The 13788-nt window shown below is 36.8% G+C and overlaps 1 protein-coding gene across 9 annotated transcripts in view; it reads left to right on the top strand.

Annotated features, from left to right (window-relative positions):
• The first annotated feature begins 480 nt into the window (after positions 1 to 480).
• Positions 481 to 13788, top strand: part of CSNK1G3 (casein kinase 1 gamma 3) — a 110435-nt gene continuing 97127 nt past the window's right edge. For 8 of the 9 annotated variants that reach the window (XM_054589897.1, XM_054589895.1, XM_054589892.1 and 5 more), the window contains exon 1: positions 482 to 639. The gene's annotated coding sequence lies outside the window, so the exon portion shown is untranslated. Of the gene's footprint in view, positions 640 to 13788 lie in introns of all 9 variants that reach the window. The other variant, XM_054589890.1, reaches the window with a different exon arrangement.

Raw genomic sequence — 13788 nt, 5'->3', positions numbered from 1 at the left:
ACTACCAATCCATGATCTTCTCATGCACCGCTCTTAAAGTGGGCAGGAAAGAGTGGTTTGGTCTTTATACTCCTTGCCAGCCAATGAGTGTGCCGCCTTCCTTCCGGTCGGCCAGACAACCAATCCGAGCTAGCCGGTGTAATCTTCGGCTTCACTCGGCTCTTTTCGCTGTTGCGGGCAGCGTGGGGTTCAGCCTCCACTGCCGACTCCGGTGGAGAGACGCTTTCCTTTTTTTTGTTTTTTCTCCGTGTGTTCACTTCCGGGTCCGGTGCCGATCCGGATGCCCGAGGCAGAAGGATGTTTGACCTCCGGATAAGTGAGGCGTTGCTGTGCATTCATTCCCGGCTGCATCGGTGGCGACAACAGCAGTCCGGCAGCGACTCTCCAGCCAGGGGCGGCGGTAGGAGGCACCAGCAGTAGTGCAGGGACCCAGTCCAAGCGGAGCTGCGTTACCTTCCTCGCTCGTTCCTCCCCCCACCCCTACCTCGCTCGCTCCCGCCCTGCGTGGCTCGCTTTCCTCCTTCGGCCGCTGGCGGTGAGATGTGCCGCCGCCACTGCCCCCGCCACCGCTGACTGACGGAGCTGGGGGCGCCGCCCGCGCCCAGGACCGACCCCCCTGCTCCCGACCGCGCCTCTGAGGTAAAGCCCCCTACGTGTTGGCGCCGGGCCGTATGGCCCAGCAGCAGGCTCTTGATGGTCCCGGCTCTTCTCTTCCCGGGTGGGGCTGGGTGGTCTGGGGTCCCAGGCTGAGTGGGGTGGGGTGGGGTGCGGTGGGGGCTGCGCCGAGGGCTGGGGCCTCCGAGGAGGGGTGGGCGAGGACCGGGGCGGGAGGCGCTGAGGAGCGCGAGGGAGGGGGCCGCGGCCCGGAGTCGAGGGCACTGAGAGCTCGGTGGTCTGGGAGGGGGCCAGGGGCGGCTGGCCGGGCTGGCAGCAGAAGTTGCCCGAGTGGTGCGCGTCGAGTGGGGACTGGAGGGAGGTGGGGGAGCTGGGAAAATGCAGAGACTTCTTTTGGGAGGTTTTTGAGGTCGGGAGTGTAGTTTCCAGCACTCCTTGGTTGTGTCCAGACAATTACCTTAGGGATGGGGGTTTTGGGTAGGAGGAAGACATCGTTCTGCTGGAAGGAGGCTTGGGCCAGCATTCATTTCAGGGGTAAACTTCCCGTTGGGGCATTTGTTTTAAGCCAAGGGGTGTTTGTTTTAAGGCAAGGGGACAGGGACTTACGTATTTGATAGCACTTTTGATAGAGCTTTTGACTTAGCTCAAAACTTAACCAAGGCATTTAGTCGGAGTAACAAAATTACTCTGATGGTTAGTTATGCTGCTGGTTTGTTTATCCCACATGTAGGGGAAGTGACACATAGAAGCGCCGGTTCTTTTGGTCCACAGCCCCCACATTTCTTTTCTGTGGGATGGTGATGGAGATGTATGTGTTCTGGTGGGGTAGGGGTAGTCAGGCCTGTGTTATTATTCCAGTTCTCTCAGGGAAGGAGGAAAAGTTAATGGGTGGGAGAGAAAGAGAGTGTGTGTCTGTGCGGGAGATGGCTACTGTTGCTACACTGTGAGAGTTAGTTTTAACTGTTGTAATGAGTACTAAGGCTGGTCAGTAAGTGACCTGTTTTTATCCTTTTGTTTTAGAACACCGACTTGAATTGAAAAATTTTAAACCTATTGATTTTTAATAATCTGAGAAAATAAGTCAGTATTCTTTTAGTTTTGCAATTCTTATGAATGACATTTACTCACAGATAGTAAATAGTTGGACCATACGTTGGAATGCTTTTTAAAATTAAAAATATATAATTTTTAAAGCCATATATATTTGAAGAATGTTTGCTTTCTCTATAAATAAATATATTGTGGAAGAATCACAAAAATTATAATAATGATTTAAAATTAGGTAAGAGGCCAGTTTTTAAGAAAACATTTTCCAGCAATAATCAGATCTGGTTTGTGGCAATCTTAGTAGCCTTTTGAAGGGGTGGGGATGGAGAGATGTGCTTAGTGTATTTATAATTATTTCTAAACTTTGCCCCAACTGTATTCTAAGCTAAGATAAATTGTCTTCATATTTTGTATACATTAGCCTCTGTAGTTGCACAAAAGATGAAAACTATATGGGCATTGGAGGAAAGATGTTATCAAATCAACTGACTGGCTTTGACATAGATTCTTAGTAGAGTATATAGACAGTTTTTGCTTTAGGGAGTTTGCAGTTCTGGATATACATTAGGTGCAAGTACTTATTAGAATGGGGGGACAGAAAGATTAATTTTAATGTTGACATGTATGAGACTTTTTTGGGGGGAGCTTCTGGAAAATGATTATCTTTACTGGTAATTTATTGTACTGATTGACCTCTTCTGCAATAACCAACCTAAAAAATAATGTGTTATGTAGCTATTGATATTTTCATCATGATATTTGCGAGCATTAACTATTAACAAAATCTTGAATACATGAAAGTTGTATTCCTTCAAATAAACAGACTGGGATTAGAATCAAGGATAGTTTAGTTCAGCCTGGGCCTTTAATATGTACAAGAGTTTTACTATGTGGTGAGGCTGGAAGGGTAGGTAGAATAGGAAGATGAATGAGATCCAGTAACTGCCTTCAAGGGAGAAGCAGACTTGCACAGATATAATTGTAACACAAAACTCCTGTGGGCTTTATTGTGTATGTGTGTAAGTGTGTTTTACTAATTTTTGACTGGGGAATTATGAATGAGTTTACACCTGGTAATACTCCCTTTGGGTCTTAATATATTTTAACAGGCAAAATGGGGGCTGTGTGTATATGGGCGTAGTAGTCTAGGTGAAGGGCACAGCTTGAACACAGGCATGTGGGTTTGGTATTGTGGGGCCTGTTGACCTGAACATAAGGCTGCTGTGCCAGGAGGTCTTTGTGGGAGAGGAAGCTGTGAAGTAGGTGGAGATCAGGCCAGGAAAGTACAGAATGTCTTGTATTTAAAAATGAGTCAGTTTGAGGTATGAAAGTCCAAGTATATAGCTTCTATGCTGTTGGAGAGTAGGTAAGGCAAATAAGAATAATAAAGTGAAGGAAATAAATTATAGCAGAATAGTCAACTTGTTATCATTCATGCTAATGGAGGAAAACAGAAAAGTATAAAAATGAAAACAGTTCATACATTGCTTGCCATATTTCCTTCCTTTCGTTTGAATATGGGTATGTCTGGTAATCTGATAATTGATTTTACATGATACAAATCCAGACTGTAAAAATGTGATGCAGGAATAAATGGAAAGTAGCAGTCCATTTACTTTTCTGTGTCCCCTCTGTAATCCCCTCCATGCTGGGACTGGGCTATTATTTTGGTGTAGTTTATTTGTTCAGTTTTTTCAGACTAGAACAGGTGGTGTTTTAGTTTCAAAGGGCTTGCCAAAAGAGTATATCTAACTAAATAGAGGGCATGCTAAAATATTAAAAAAACAAAACAAGGTACAGTTCATTGGATAGTTACATTATTGTTAATATATTTGAAGGTGATTTACTGTGGATAAAGTGAAATATAAGGAATCTTCATATAAAGAGAATTGACTATAATAGTGAGATGATAAAATGAGAAACTTACACAGTTCCAGATGAATAATGTAAGGTTTTTGGTCATCCAGATAACTCTAAAATAATTTAACTTCAAACGTATAAGAGTGCTTAGAAAAATGTCGCCCTCCCAAACACTGGTATTTAAGGACGTGTAGAATCATGTTACAGGGAAGATTCTTTGGTGGTTTTTGCTATTTTCCTTTTAGTCTTCAAAAGAACTTACATCATAACTGAACTTGTGTTATTTTGAACCTCCCAGTAACAACATACCTGTTACAATGTATTAGGTAACTACTTTGTATAGGGACCATAAATGCTACTGCTCAGACAGCTCTTTGAGGTAGGTGGTATAACTCTTCACTTTGACCATAGGAAACAATCTTGTAGAGTTTAAGCAAGCAGTTTTATATCTCAGAAGTAGTACAGTGCAATTTAAGTTAGTTTTACATTTCTAGCTTCAAAATATGAAACTACCACTGATGACCTGTTTTTCTAATCTTTCTTCTTCTCCTTGTTCTTTGTCTGCGTCTTTTCTCAAGCAGTTAACACTTCCTGGTATTGATTGGTATTGTTAGTATGTGTCTGGATTTTGGTTCTTCAGTTTGGGGGTATCTGAAGTTCTCTAATTGTAGAGATTCAGTAGGAGCAGACAGTATGGTTTTAGTAACTTAAGCTACTTCAAAGCACTTTTGTGCTCGTCTGCAGGACAGAACTATACTTAGGATTCTTAATGTGTAGAAATAAAGTGTATATTATCTATTAATATGGATACTGTCCATTAATATGGAGAGCCTTTGAACTACTCAAAAAATGTGGTATAAGAGAGGTATACGGGGACAGATAAATTTTAGAGACACAGTGGAGGCTGCTGTTCAGCTGTGTTTTCTCAGCTCCCTTTTCAAAGATGAGACTTAGAAACTATAAATGTTTGTGTTCCCTCCTATTGTGGGACATTAGGAAGGTATGTAGTGATTTGTTCCTGAACTATAGTTAAGTGATTTCCCTGGCTGGGTGGCTTGGTTGCTTGGAGTATTGTCCCGATACACCAAAATTGTGGGTTTGATTTCTGGTCAAGGCACATACAGGATTCAACCAGTGAGTTCATAGATAAGTGGAAAAACAGATCTGTGTCTCTGTCTCTGTCTCTCTCTTTCTCTCTCTGTCATCAATAAATAAAAATAAAAAAAACTATTTTAAGTGATTGGTTATATTCTCTTACACCACTCACTGCTCATCATCTTAGTTATTAGAAAGAATTCTTAACAATGAACTTGAAGCATTTATATGTTTGGCATCCAAGACTGTACACATTTTGGTCATTTTCTTTACTAATGGTATATCACAGTTATAATTTAATTTAATGAAAATCTATAGCTAAGTTATGGCCACATCTGGCTAAGTCATATCCACATTTTTTATAGCTTTCACTGGAATTAGGTAAAATCTCATGATAGATACTCTTCTTAAACTTCTAATGCTTTTTTTCCTATAGTGAGATAATGTCAGACTTTTAACTGTATTCAGAATCTTTACCTTAATTTAGCTGATTTGTGTTGAACTACTTTATTTACTGTGAGGCTATTGTGTCTGGTGTGTATCCATCTCAAGAACAATTCAACAGCAACACACGTACACATACAAAACCCAACAATTTTTTAAAATTAAATAAAAGGAGAGAGTTATTCTATGATTATCCTCTTCATCAAGCTTGAGAAAATTCATGTAAAGTTCCAAGGTGTGATTGATACCTGGGACATAGTAGGCACTGTATAAATCTTAGAATCAGATTCAGAAGTTGCTGATATGTATGGGTTGTTACAGGGTTGATTGTTGGGTAGAATAAACAAAGACTTTTAGGAATAGCCTTTTATAGATGAATCTCTTTAACTCACTCCAAAGGTTAAGTGATTCTCTTCATTCATTTACTGCTTGAAGCTCATGCTATATCACTGAATAGCAGTAGACTACCCCTATAGTTTGTTCTTGAACTTTTATTCCAACCAGTTATTGTATACTTACTAAGACTTATCTGTGTTTATAACCAACAAATTTTTAATGGCAGTTGTACTTGATGTTGTAATTACATAGTTTAACGTAATGTTATTCAGTGAACCTTGAAGGCAAAAAAGGTATTTGTATGAGAACCAGTTGCCACATTGAAAACAGGTTGAGTAGCTAAATTAACAGTTGAAATAAAGTGAAATAACTTTAAACAATTAGGGGGAAAACCCCTAAAAATTCTAAAAAGATTCTGCAGTAAGATTACTTTTAAGTGTTTGTGAGATGTCTTTTCATGTTTAGAAACAGAAATTGGAAATCACAGGTGATGAACTATGGATGAGGTGTTAGAAAAAGGTAAAATACGACTACAGTCCATATACTCTTACTTAAAGAAAAGGTTGTGGCCTTGCATTAAAAGATTGTCTTGTGAATGTATGTTTTTAGGTTTTAGTTGCAATAACATTTTTAAGGTATGTAGATTTTTAAATGGTTCCCGTTTTTATCTTAAGAGCTGTTAATAAAAATATAATAGAGAAATGCTTCTAAAATATCATCTAAATGGATATAGTTTCTCTTAGAGATTTACTTGATAGCATCCTCTTTTTTATTTTTCTTAATCCTCACAAGGATATGTTTATTGATTTTAGAGAGAGAGGAATGGGGAGAGAGAGAAAGAGAGAGAGAAAGAGAGAGAGAGATTGATCAGTTGTCTCCTGTACGTGCCCTGACCCTATAGTCATTCATACCTTGGGGTGAATTGTTCAGTTACCTTGTCACATGATTGATCTCTGGCGCTCACATATTTCTTGATACGGTTCCTCATCTGATATCGGTTCCTCATCTGATATTGTATGCTATCTTTCAGCCTTTATACAGCATCAGGGTTGGAGAAAAGCTGTTTTATAATTCCAGTGTCTTCTCAACCTGAGTAGGTACTGTTAGAATGAATTGGTAGAGGAAATGGTCCCTTTGAAGAGGAAATACCATACCCTTGATGTGTACCAGGAGTACTCGGGCTTGTTGCAAAGCATGTTGGTGTAACAGCTCGTAGTAGCCATCCTCCTTGTCTGCCTACCTACCTCAGCCCAAGTGGAAAGTAGAACTTTTAGGTGTAAGGAAAGGAAGTCCAGGTTGGAGAAGGAAAGGTAGATGGCATATTCTATTTATTTTGGTGTCATCATATTACAGTGTCTATTGCAATGGAATACTGAATTATGGAAGTAGGGCTGGTTTTCAGAGTTTTGTTTCACATCTCTCTGATTTTATTGGCTTGACTCTTCCCTGTGTGTTGGATTCATCCTCAGGCCGATATAGCAAGATCATATTTAGACGTGTATTGGACAAGAAATCTTTTGTATAAGCCCACCAGCATACTTTTCTCTTCATGTTTTAGTGACCAGAATTAGGTCACATACACTTCCCAGTCAGGTATAACAAAGGGACAGGAGTTATCATGGTTGGTTTTTACTAATTAGGGTATATCTTCTGCATTTGGGGATGGCATTACATTTCCCTGAAGTACATAATGGAGGGAGGATATTTAAAAAGTGGTGGGAAGGAAAAAATATGGGGGAAGTGGATGTTTGAGAGACAATCAATAGTTGACCACTATATCTGTTTGCTTTAGAGTGAGAATAAGTGCATATAAGTGCACTTTGAACTTTAAAGCATTGTACAGATGTAAAATATGAGAGATTAGAAAGTTGCTTCTATGTTACTATCTTAAATATGCTCAGGTATGAATATTTTAGGAGCTAAAAACACTAATTTTCTCAATGACTAAATTTGAATTATTAAATCCATTTTCTAAGTTGTAAGATTATACATGTTTTCCATGGAACTCATAACGCTATGTTAACTTTAAATTAAAAATTTGTATCTGTAAATTTATTTAAATTTTTTTGAGTTGCTGCCCTCCCTCCTCACCAAAAATTGTCCACACCTTTGATTTTTATCAGATTTCTTTCTTTATCACATCTAGAGCAGAATAAGTGCATGAGGAATTTGTCAATCAGAGGAAGAGTTTATTTTGAATCATGGAACCTCGATCAGAAAGGAGGGAGAGTAAGGTTTTTACAGATCTTGAGAGCAGCAAAATAAATTAATGAATGACATGAATGGTGGAGAATGGGAGCCAGGGAATCACAGAATTTTAGAATTGAGATGAATCATGGGAAGGTAGATCTCTCATATCCTAATTGCTAGAGACGTGTGTGCTCTTTCTGACCAAGTGGTGGGAGGCCTTGAACATGTATTGTTTACTTGTTCTTTTGCTTAGGATCATGGGTTAGTTCTTTAAATCAGTCAGCCAGTTACCTTTAGAGCAGATATCTGTGTTTTCAGGCTATATAAAATTGTAGCCAGATGGTGTATTTATTTTTTAAAGTAAAACAAGTAAATAGATTAAGTCTTTAATCTTCTAAGCAGTCACCACCACCACCACCACCACCACCACCAGCACCAGCAGCACCACCACCACCACCACCGCCGCCGCCGCCACACAAACACAAAGTAATCTCAAACATGGCTTGCTTAAATGAAAATGAAGAAACAGAGTGAGTGCTTGGACCAATATATGTATTTTTTTTCATGAAAGTTGTTATTGAAAAGATTTCTCTGCTTTCAGGATTTGTAAAAGAGTATATGTATTTGTGTGTATGTATGTGCATATACATATGGAGATATGTGTGTATATATACACAATAAATATATAGAATTATTGTATAATTGTAATTCTTATAGTTGTTGTGATTATTGTTCTAAATATGCAGAATAAATCCATCCATCCCCTAGAAGGATATTTTTGTTAACGACAGTTATTTGTAAATAGTGAGATTTGGGATGATTTTTACTTTTATACTTTTTGTACTTCTCTGTATTGTTGGGAGTTTGAGGTTTCATCATGTATTATTTTACCATCAGGAAAAATAGTAATTTTTTTTTTGAGGATAGAAAGTGGAATCCTGGAATGTGAGATGTTTTCTAGCAGTTTAGATTTTAACATATAATTCTGTTGTCTTTAATATTACCTTGAATAAAATGTGTCTCAAATATACAGGTACTTTGTAATTGCCTTTATTTTTAAAATTGGGCTTATTAAAATATTTACTTTAAAATTTAAAGTTGAAATTGGCCATATAATATCTTTTCATACAAATGTACTTTATAAAGGGGGTGGAGTTCTGAATATTTTGTAATTATTAATTAATCTATTTTTTAAACCCGTTTGGTTTTTACTTGAGGTAGTAAGTGTACTTGGCAGTGTATTAGAGTGCGGTATGTTAGAGTCAAAGTTACAGTCAGAGTTTCCTTTAGTAAAAAGGGAAGTGAAAAAGGTTTTTCCCTTACACCCAGTCTGTGTTATGTTTATTTTCTATTTCTGTGAAAAAATTATTTTTATATTCTAATACTGAATACTTTAAAATGGCAGGCAGATAAGTATGTAATGTAATAAGGAGGGAGAGAAGAGAGAAGATTCCTGGTATTCCACTAGTCTTATGGTGAGCAAATACAGGACTACAAGGCCTTTTAAAAAAATCCTAATTTGGCATGCAAAAATAGCCTAGTATTGTTTTAGAAGTGAAACTAGTAGGTATCAGTAGTTGGTGACATTAAAACAAACAACAGAGTGGTGTTTATAGATGCATTTTTTCATTAGAGATTGTTTTATTTTCTTTTATTCCAGGGATCTGAAAACTGTAACTCTTAAAGATGTGGATTCTTGTAATGGTAGTTTTCATTTAAGTATGGTAGATTATTTACTGAGTCCTTTTTCTGTTATATGAGTGTGAGGGCATATTGTGGCTAATTGTTAAATATATTTGAGATTCTGAAAATATTTGTAGATACTCAAGTACCAAAATGTAATCAGTTTTTAAAAATAATTCTTTTATTTTCTGATAACCTCTGGAAAGTTTGTAATTGGAATGCATATTGAGTGCTTATTGTATTCTCTGCTGTTTATCTAAATACCCTACTAATGAAGGTTGTCTTTTGAAAAACTGAAAAATAAAATTCTGAATATTGGTAATGAGATAATTAAATAAGCTAAAATATGTTTTATTATGTGCACTTGTATACAGTTCTCCAAATGAAAAGTAATAATTTTCTGTGACAGAGGAAATGAGAGGAGAAAAATGGACAATTTTAAATATAATCTTGCAGTCCTTCTTGTAGGGCTGGAATTGCTACCACTTACTAAAAAGTAAGAGAAAAAGGCTTATGGAGATAGCAGCTTGTGCCAGGGATTCTCAGTACTGACATGAAATCATTATTTTTTTTTTCTGGGGAAGTTAAAAAAATGATAGGTACTGGGCTTCTACTCATGTTAATTTATATTTGAATCTGGGGATGGGGCCAGGGCACTAATGATATATTTTAGGATTTTCACAGGTGCTTCCAGGGTTGAAAATGACTGATTTCTCTTCTTTATACACACGTTAGCTCTTTTTTGAAAAATGACTTTCCTTTACTTCCATGTTCTCCTTTCAATTAGGAATGAGGGGGTCTTGAAGATGAGACAAGTAATGCCTAAAAAAATATTTGCAAGAGGGTCAGGTTAATGAAGTGATTTCTCCTCATAGTTTCATACCCAGAATCCTTAGTGAGGTCACTATATTTATTGCTCATTAGCAGTTTTTGATAAGCATAGTGCCAACATTAGAGGATTTTTGACGTTTGGAACATTTGTTAAAGGGGAATTTATCAAGAATAAATGAAGACATCAATTCAGATGACTCTGAAAATCTGAAGAAACTTAAGTGATAAAAATAATTATATCCTGTGAGTTATAAGAAGGCAAGAATTATTGCTATTGAAAAGTTTTTAGTTTTAGGTTATAGTTGTCATATATACAGTCTCATTGAGTTGTATTTTTCATGTAACATAAGGACAGAAGGGGCCTTAATGGTTTTAAGTTTAACTCTACTTCTACTCCTTTGTTCTCTTTCTACCATTGTTGACAAGGAACTATGTATGCTTTTCCCCTTAGTGGAAATACTGTGTATATTGTACATAGCCAGTGAATGTTTACATATTAATGCACTATGATACTAGGGTTTTATGGTTATTGTATCTTGTCACTTATGACAAGTCAGGGTCATTTTTTGACTCATTTGATGTTACTTCATAGGTCAGGAATACCCTTACTAGTTAGAGCATTTTTTTGTGTGTGATAAAATGAGAGCAAGCCATTACTTGAGTTCAATATGTTAAATTTTATTAAATGAACATTTTTTGCATGGTGGTGAAATGGGATTTGGCAGTTCTATAAATTTCAAAGGTTATATTTCTGCAAACTGCCTTAGTAGGAGACTTTATAGTAGACAAATTTGAGTGGTTAGAGTTAGAGGACATGTTACGTGTGAACCTGTGGAAGACCTTTAGAAGTATTGAATAATTTGAGTTCACCAAAGTACCACAATAAAGTCAGTACCATGACGAAGAAGTTACTAGGAACAATTGGCACATAAAATTAGTAATGGAGTAATGGGTATTGTTTTACAGGACCATAATTCCTTATCAACAATTCTAACACTGAAAATGCTCTGAAGAACAGTTTTTTTTGGGGGGCGGGGACAAATTGACTTTTTCACAAAGCCTGTTGTGAAATGTTGTGTCTTTATTTCATATATTTGTAGGTTTTACTGCAGAAATAGTAAGTATGTGATTATACTGTATTGTCCCAGACTTCTGTGTTCCATCTCTGCCTTCTCTAAGGGTTTTACAAAATACATGGTCTATGCACATTGTATCACCTGTGAAAACCCCTAAAATTCTGAGTTCCAAAACATGTTTTACTGCAAAAACTTTGGAAAAGGAACGGTGGAACACATTAATTTGCTTCTACCCCTGTGTCTTCATGGAAACTATTCAGCGTCTTGCTCCTCTGAGATGGAGTTTCAGTAAAATGCTGGTAAATTTCTTTTGCTTTTATTCCCTTATAAATATATACATACCATGAGGCACTTTATTTTTATGGGTTTGTTTCTTTAATAGCTATTGAAAGCTTTTCTCTCTTTTTGACAGCAAGTTATTAACCTTCGTACTTTTGAGCCCCATTGTGGTCCCAGAAGCATTGTATAATTAGGATGCTTGAGATGGCAAATGTTTTGGGTAACTTTGACATAGCTGAGTATTCATCACACACTGTCCTTTAATCCTTGGAGTTATATAATTTTACCTTTGTACATGGTAACTTCATGCCAAAACACCTGCAGTCTGCTCTCTTTTTACTTATCTTGGCTTCCTTTTTCAGAGAAGGAAGCAAGGGTGTAGTTCAATGCTTCTGTTTTAGTTTCCTTAAACTTCCTTAATTTGTTTTTAAGACCTCACTGCAGGAATTTTTATACCTACTTCAGTTTCCCTCCCTCCATCCTTTTCTTATCTTTATCATCCCCCACCCCACCTTTTAAAATAATATTCCACAAAAAGTTCATAACATGGTATTCTGTATCAGAAAAATGTCTCACTTGTTGAAAAAGTTACAGAAGTAAAGCTGCATATTCTCATATTTCCCTGAAGAGGAGCTTACTGTTGGGTAGTGATTATTGTATTGCTCGTGGAGGTATCGTTTTCTGTGTATGTGGTCTTTGCTTTCTTTGTATCCTTAAACACTGAAGGATGATATGGTGGTGAGCTTTTTGACCTGAGTTTTTGAGTTCACCAAGATACTAGGCACTTTAAGGTATAGATTCTAATGTGAGACTTAGAAGTCACGTGGTTAGGTTATGTATGTACACTTGCTGTGTGTTCTGAAAATACTGTAATTGTAGTACGTATTACACTTTATATTACTGTTTAAGTTATGTGATGTTAGGGATTGTGATTATCTTCTTTGCCATTTTATTTCCTGTGTTTGGCCTCTGATGATTATTTGTTTGTTGAATGCATGGATTAATCATTTTATTACTTTTTTATCTGGGAGAATTTTGACATGGAACAATCTTGATTAAATTCCTCTGGGGTACCGTGTTCACCCAGACCAATTTAGTTTGCATCATCACATTGTATGAGACAAATTTCAAACAAAAAAATTGGTCCTAATTTAAATAAAATAATAAACACAAGCATCAGACATAGTTACGTAGGTTTAAAAGTAAAGAAATAATTACAGAAAGGTTTTTTTTTTTTTTTTTAATGGCAGAAGTTGAAATTAAATGCACTTATGGGCTGGCTAGACAATTTAATTAGAGGAAATATTCCATTTTTGAGCATTTCAGTTATGATTTTATTGTGAAACATTTTTAAAGCTTTTCTCTTTTTTCCATTTAAAATTTTCACACATTAAATCATTACTTCCATAATCAAGATATAAAACAGTTCCATCTCCCCAAAATATTCCCTCATGCTGCCCATTTGTAGTCAACCCTTTCTCCTCCTCCTAGTCCTTAGCAATCTCTGATCTCTTCTCTGTCCTGTAATTTTGCCTTTTCTGGAATATCATAAATTGAATCACGTTGTATGTAGCTTCTTCCATTTCACAGAATGCATTTAAGATTCATCCATGTTGTAGTGTATATCAGTACTTTGTTTTTGCTGCTGAGCAGTATTCCAGTATATGGATGTACCTCAGCATGTTTATCCAGGGATGTACCTCAGCATGTTTATCTAGTCACCAGTTGAAGCATTGTTTACTGCTTTTGGCTATTATAAATAAGGCAGCCACAAACACGTTTGTGTGCAATTTTCTTTTTTTTCTTTTTTGGTGAATTTTAAGTGTTCATTTCTCTTGGGTAAATTTCTAGGATTGGAATTTTTGGGTCATACAGCAAGTATATGTTTAATTTTATAAGAAACTGCCAAACTCTTTTCCAAAGCAGCTGTGCCATTTTGTATTCCTACCAGCTATGTAGAACAATTCCAGTAGTAAGCTGTTCCTAAAATTTAAAGGGCTATGTTGAATGTCTTTTTAGTAATTAGTTTGTTAGTTTGCACACTGGATTATCATGAGAATAACATTAATTTTGAACATGATGTTCTTATTGTTGGAGGTCTGTTAGATGGAGATAGTAGTTTAGGGGAGCCTCACTTTTTAGTGACTGCAGTCTTCAGTATGCTTTGGAAGTATTATTTCTTGCTTGGGTAATGCAACCTGGAATGTTCTACATATATAAAAACAGACTAGAGACTTCAGGCCAAGATGGAGGTTTAGGTAGATACACTTTGCCTCCTTGGACAGCCAGAAGAAGGACAACAAATTTAAAAGCAAAAACAATGAGAACTGTT

Source organism: Pteronotus mesoamericanus, unplaced genomic scaffold, assembly GCF_021234165.1.
Source record: "Pteronotus mesoamericanus isolate MK-2021 breed Mesoamerican mustached bat unplaced genomic scaffold, CSHL_Meso_final scaffold_167, whole genome shotgun sequence".
NCBI lineage: Eukaryota > Metazoa > Chordata > Mammalia > Chiroptera > Mormoopidae > Pteronotus > Pteronotus mesoamericanus.
The sequence above is the reverse complement of the archived record's forward strand: the minus strand, read 5'-3'. Positions and strand labels throughout refer to the sequence as shown.